Genomic DNA, 6,723 nt, shown 5'->3' with positions numbered 1-6,723 from the left:
TGGGCTTTGCCTTACCAAGTGGGGAGTCAGTGCTAACAAGGCCAAGTCGATGAAGGTGGAAGTGGCCTATTCCCAACAAGTACAGTACCCTCTCACAAACATGTGCTAAATGTAGAACCGAAGTTCGCTGTAACTGTATCTGCCACTAGGTGGCGCCCAGCTCCCTGACACAGACACAACCCCCCCCTTGCAGGAAGCTCTCAACCTGCTCCATTGAAGCGTCCAAGCGCTGAAGCAAGAGGCGAGGTCTTATTCTGACTGACAGCTCAGTTCTTGTCAACGTCACAGTGGGACTGGGCTGGGTTGAGCATTGACTCAGCCAATCAAAGTGGTTGGATTGTTCCCGCCCCGGCCTAGTTTTGCCGGCCCCTTTCGCCCTGCCCCACCAATCCCTGAGCAGACAACGGGGAGTAGGCGGGATACGTACGAGCAGGCCGGGGGCTCCCGCTTGCTCCACTTTCAGTTCTCGCGAGATCTCGTCCCCCCCTTCGCTGGGTGACTGCGCAGCCGCCATGTTGGTTGCTATGCTGCCTGTGTGAGGAGGGAGGGAGGGAGGCCCTGAGGGAAAGAGGCTGTGGTTCCCCCCCTTCTCCAGGCAGCGCTCCACTCACGTCGGCAGAGAGCCTGCTGCCTCCGCCCTCTCCTCCGGTTCACCCCCCCCTCACTGAGTGCACGGGGGGTCCTGTGCCCCTTCCCGTGGGGTCCCCTGCGCTAGTGCCGCCCCCCAGCGGTTGTAGGCGGGGGGCAGAGGAGTGTCCGAAGGGGGGGGGGGAGGGTTCGCCGCCTTCTCTCCGGCCCAGTCGCCGCAGTACGATGTGGTCCCCGCCGCTGCGGCTGGGAGCGGGGCGGCTGCTGCTGCTGCCCGTGCGGCGGCTGCTGCGGGGGAACTGAAGGCAGCGAGCGCGCCTGTGCGCGCGAGGGGGGTCGCGGGGCGGCAGCGGCGAGCCGAGCCCAGCCCGCGGGCCTCTCCTCAGCGCCCCGCTCGCCTGATCGGGAAGGACGCGGCTGTTATGTGAAGGTGAGAGAAGCGCGCGGGGCGCCGAGACCGGAGGCTGGGGCCGTGTGCGCGGCGGGTCGCGCTGGCGGCGGCGCTAGTGCGGGGTGTGGAAGGGGCCAGGCGTTTGCCGTCTCCAGCCCACCCTCTGCAGCCCCCTGTAACATCCCATATACGGAGCTGTTAATGGAAAGCAGCTCTGCTGAGAGCCCCCGCCAGGGTGGGTGGTTCCGCGCCCCCCCCCTTCCCGCACCTGCCCAAAAGATTTCGGAAGAAGGCTGGAAAAAAAAGCCCCCAAACACCCCCTGGGTTCAAAAACACCGTCCAGAAGAAAGGGGGGTGGTGAGGATGGCTGGGGCGTATGTTTTCTAGGGATCCAGCAGTATAGGAAACTCCTCACATTTCTGAACCAAGGCATTCTTATATGGGGAATGGATTTAATATGGAAGTATAAGATTGTCATGATTCCTAGGTGCATGGGTGAGAGCCCGTGGGTTTCTTTGGACAGGGAACATAGGTTTGAGGGCAGTCTTTTCATTCTTACAGTACGTTTTTTTAGTGTCTCCTTCAACCAGAAAGCTTGTATAATCGCCTACATCTTATATACAAGGGGGGCTTTTACTGTACCTGGTGATGGGTAACTCATGAACTCATTGCACTACCATCTGGAAAAGGAAGAAGGCTGTTGTTTTTTTTTTTCAAAACAAGGCTTTTGTTAAAACTAGCTAGCTGCCGGTTTACATGAAATATTCCAGTTGCTTAAGCAAATGTAAATATATAGGTGATCAAATGTTGTGCCACTGTTCCTACAGTAAGAGTAATAGATGATTTAAAGAGCCTAAAACAAAATGCACATATCAAAATGCTTGTATCCCTGATGATTTTTAGTGCATGTAAAAAATTCAGTAGAGGACGCTTTTAAGGTAGACATTGATGGCTAAGCCACAGTAGCACATGCATTTTGTCAGTTTGGATATTTCTCGTGCTTAAACTAAGCTCTGGTATGAATGGTAGTGAGGGTTTATTGCATGTGTGTTTTTTGACTACTGTATTGATATTGATAAAGAAATGCTTTGTAATGCAAGGAGTGCCCACATACAGCCAGATGTCTGTGAGCTCATTACACCTTAAATGTGTTGTAATGATACAGGAATGTAAATTTAAATTAAATTTTATAAAACAATTTTCTTGTAAGATATTTGCATTGTGCCAAAGCTTTTCCAGTTTGCTGCCTAAACATTTTGTGAGTACCTTATTTTTGACATTTCTTGCTTCATTGACCTCAAAAGTTATTTTTTCCACTCCGTTTTTTTTTCATAGCATAAATCTCAAATTTGTTATGCTTCACCGTCAAACTGATAGGTCAGTCCTTGGAGAGGGTACACACATATAAATATACACACACAGTCTCTGGAATGTTTGTGGTTTATAATCTCAGAAATGCAACTTTGTTTACAAGAAGATGTGATTTTGAAGATCAATTTTAAACATTTAACTTGAACTTTTAGAAAGGCATAACAAAATAGGACAGAATGTGTAAAAATATCTCTTTACTATCTTTAATTTTCCAGTTTCCTAGTATTTTGTTTTCAGGATTTTTTTCTTGTCTTTTGTCATCTATTTAGCCTTCTTAAAGCTGTTGCAGAAATTGAAACCTCCGTGTAGCTTCTTCAAAAGCATAAATGTGCTAGTGTTTTGCTTTCTCGTGTCTCATTCCATATGTGCTTAGATTCTGGTTTGTTTGTGATTTAGGTTCATAATGAATTTAGATACCAGAATAAATCTTATTTCTTTTACCAGTTAGCTAGCTCCACAAAATATATTCATTGCTTTAAAGTTGTGTTTACAGTCAGCTTAAATGAGGAATTAGAAGGTTAAGACAGTATTGATTGAACGCCCTTGCTAAAAATACTTTCAGGGTTGGGTGTACTTAAAATGTTGCCACACGAAAGTTAATATGAACTGCCTTCTGTAACAAGTTTATAGTTTATTATTGTTAGAGGCTGTATTTGTAAAACAAAAATAAATGAAAACAAAACCCTAGCATGTTAAAAGTACTGTAATGTGTTAATTGCTGTTTTCAGTGAATGAGCTCTCTAATATGGGATAGAGGCATTATTTATTAACTGTTAAAATGTCACTTTAATTAGCATGGTGGTGTTAAATATATGGCAATTGTACGCCTCCCCAAGTACTGTATGTTTGTTCTGATTCTACAATGACCTCTGTGCAGGCGAGGGCTCCACCTACGTAAAAGTAACATTGCAGCATTTAGGGCAGGGGCGGGCAAACTTTTTGGCCTGAGGGCCACATTGGGTTTCCAAAATTATATGGAGGGCTGATTAAGCAAGGCTGTGCCTCCCCAAAGAGACAGGCCTGGCCCCTGCCCCCTATCCAACTCCCCTCGCCTCTCACCCCCTGACAGCCCCCCCTGCCCCCCGGGACTCCTGCCCCATCCAACCTTCCCATTCCCTGTCCCCTGATGGCCCCCCCAGGACCCCTGTCCCATCCACCCCTCCCTGTCCCCTGACTGCCTTCAACCCCCCCGGCCCTCCATCCAACCCCTCCTCTCATTCCTGACTGCCCCTCCCTGCCCTATCCAGCCACCCCTTCTCCCTGACCGCCCCCGGAACCCCTGCTCCTGAGTGCTCCCTGCCGCCCCATCCAACCCTCCCTCCTTCCTGACTGCCCCCCCAGACCTCTGCCCCATTCAACCCCCCTGTTCCTCGTCCTCTGACCGCCCCACCCCTGACCACCCCCCCGAACTCCCCTGCCCTCTATCCAACCTTCCCTTCCCTCTTACCGCTGCCTGGAGCGCTGGTGACGCTACAGCCATGCCGCCCAGAGCACTAGGACAAGCATCCGCGCCGCCCGGCTCGAGCCAGCCACCATGCACCTCACAGCACCGGGTCAGGCTGTGGCTCTGCAGCTGCACTGCCTGGCAAGAGCTCGCAGCCCCGCCGCCCAGAGCATTGCGCAGTGGAGAGGCCGGGGGCTAGCCTTCCGGGCCGGGCAGGAGGGTTCCGCGGGCCGGATTTGGCCCGCAGACTGTAGTTTGCCCACCTCTGATTTAGGGCCTTAATGTTCATTCTAGAAATACTGGGTCATTATTTATTGTGAGCACTTGCTACAAGTGAATGATCATGGTTAACACCTGTGCCTGCTTAGAGTCTCATTGACTTCCATGCCTGTGTGTCTGTAGTTGTAGGGCTGGGGCTAAAAACAAAAGCTTGAGGTGTGTTAAAGATTAAGTGCACTGATTATTTACTTTTTGAAAAACTATATTTTAGCCACTGATGATTTTTGTTGCTTAAATCAGTCATTCTCTACCAGGGGTATGCAGAGGTGTTCCAGGGTGCACATCAACTCATCTAGATATTATTTGCCTAGTTTTACAACTGGCTTAATAAAAAGCACTAGCGAAGTCAGTACAAACTGACAAAAGATTTCATACAGACAATGACTTTATACTGCTCTATATACTATACACTGAAATGTAAGTACACTATTTATATTCCAGTTGATTTATTTTATAATAGTAAAAAACTGTTTTATCTGGCATGTTGGGAGAATGGGGGGTGCCGATAAGTGAAAAATGCCTGTTAACTAAGAGGAAGGGAGTTTGGGTGTGGGAGGAGGTGCAGGGCTGGGGGCTTGGGGTGTAGGAGGGGGTGCAGGGCGTGGGCTCTGGGAGGGAGTTTGGGTGTGGGAGTGGGCTCGGAGCAGAGGGTTGGGGCACAGGAGTGGGCTCAGGGTGCTGGATCCAGGGGGCACTCACCTCAGGCGGCTCCCCGTCCCGGCTGCTCCTAGGCAGAGGTGCGGCAGGAGGCTCTGCACGCTGCCTCGAGCGCTGGCTCTGCAGCTGGGGGAGTGGCGCCTGTGAGCAGAGGTAGCATGCAGAGCTGCCTGCCGTGCTCTGCCTAGGAGCAGCCGGGACAGGTCGCCGCTTGCGTGGAGCCGCCTGAGGTGAGTTCCTCCTGGATCCGGCACTCCACACCCTCTCCCATACCCCTACCCCGAGCCCCCTCCCGCACCCAAACTCCCTCCTAGAGCCCGTGCGCTGCACCCCATCCCGTGTGCCGCACCCCGTCCCACGCCCCAGCTACCTGCCGGCCCCACGCCAACTGGACTATAAACCAGACTTCCAATGAATATCAGAAATGCCGGTTTATAGAGCTTTCTGGTTGGTGAAGTGCCGGATAAAACAGCTTTTACTGTATGTGGTAAAAATGAGAAAGTAAGCAATTTTCCAGTAGTAGTGTGCTGTGATTCTTTTGTATTCTTGTGTCTGATTTTGCAAGTCGTTTTTAAGTGAGGTGAAACCTGAGGGTATGCAAGACAAATCAGACTCCTGAAAGGGGTACAGTAGTTTGGAAAGGTTGAGAACCACCGGCTTAAATTACAGCTGTGCCCAAAAGTCCTAATCAAGGTTTGGACAGCCTATTGTTAGATTCTGACAGTGTTGGTGGGTTGTCTTGGAAATGTGTTAATTAAAATATCAGAGAACCAATATCTATTTCGAGTATGAACACCGTTTTACTGAATAATTCTGTAGTTCGGAGAGTCTGTGTTTAAGTTCCCTGCACGGCTGTGCAGCAGACTGTTTAGTGCTGCGTAGGCGCTCAGGCAACCCGCCGGGGGAGGGGCACCCCTCCCCCAGCCCCCATCTGCCACAGCTGGGGCGCCCCTCTCCTGGCCCGAACTCTGCTGCAGCCGGGGCGCCTGGGGTGGCAAGGCCAGAGTGGCCCGGACCTAGCCACGGCCGGATCGGACCCAGGCATGGCTGAAGTGGCTCTCCCCTGGCCCGGACCTCTTGAGGCTGGGGAAGGGGTGCCTATCCTGCAGCTCCAGCCTCAGAGCTGCCCTGACGGGGAGAGGAGCCTCTCCCCCACAGCCCAGGTGGTGCTGTGGAGAGAGAGAGAGTTAGGGGGAGTCCTGTCTCCCAGTCATATGCCTGGAGCCCCCTCCTGCACTCCAAACCCTAGAGCCCGGACCCCCAGCCGGAGCCCTTACACCCCTGCATCCCAACCCTCTGCCCCAGCCCTGAGTCCCTCATCCCTGGCCCCACCCCAGAGTCTGCACCCCAACCCTCGGCCCAGCCCTGAGCCCCCTCCCACACTCCGAATTCCTCCTCCCCACCCCCATGAATTTTATGTGCACCAATATGAAGATGTGGTGTCACACATCACCTCCATATTGGTGCATATAACAAAATTCATTCCTCACATGAGTGGGAAAAATTAGAGGGAACACTGGTCTGCGTATCATTCATATGCTTAATTAATTAAAAAAGTAAATTCGTATATAAGCATTTTTTCAAAAAGTAAGTCAGTACAATAAGCTAAATATATTGGACTGGCGGACTTTCAAAACAAAAATCAAAGTTACGCTTGTACTTTTGAAGCTGTTCATGCCACCACCCCATTAGGCAGGTGGTGTTTTGTATGATGGCACTTTCTTCTAGAAGGCTTTTTGCTTGAAGTCCTGTGATATGAACAGAGCAGGTGAGAAGTAAAGTAGGATGGTATTTTAAACCAATGGGTGTGGTAGACCAAGACTAATGGAGAGCTTAAATTACTTTTGATAGCTGGTATGGGTAATGATACTAAGTGAATGTTTTGTTTAGTTTGAGTTAAAACCTGATTAAAAATAAGTAGTGGTCAAAAGCACCCTTTTTCTTTGGTTATAAAGGCCACTATTAGAGTACTGCTTAATACTGATAAGTAAAA

At 50.6% G+C, this 6,723-nt stretch overlaps 1 protein-coding gene across 5 annotated transcripts in view; it reads left to right on the top strand.

The window, feature by feature from the left end:
• Nucleotides 1-527: 527 nt before the first annotated feature.
• PTPN4 (protein tyrosine phosphatase non-receptor type 4) overlaps nucleotides 528-6,723 on the top strand; it is a 207,056-nt gene continuing 200,860 nt past the window's right edge. For all 5 annotated transcript variants that reach the window (XM_054044369.1, XM_054044368.1, XM_054044367.1 and 2 more), the window contains exon 1: nucleotides 528-1,018. The gene's annotated coding sequence lies outside the window, so the exon portion shown is untranslated. The remainder of the gene's footprint in view (nucleotides 1,019-6,723) is intronic.

The sequence above is a fragment of the Malaclemys terrapin genome, chromosome 11 (genome assembly GCF_027887155.1).
Source record: "Malaclemys terrapin pileata isolate rMalTer1 chromosome 11, rMalTer1.hap1, whole genome shotgun sequence".
In the NCBI taxonomy this organism is placed as follows: domain Eukaryota; kingdom Metazoa; phylum Chordata; order Testudines; family Emydidae; genus Malaclemys; species Malaclemys terrapin.
This window is presented reverse-complemented; position numbering and strand designations above follow the sequence as displayed.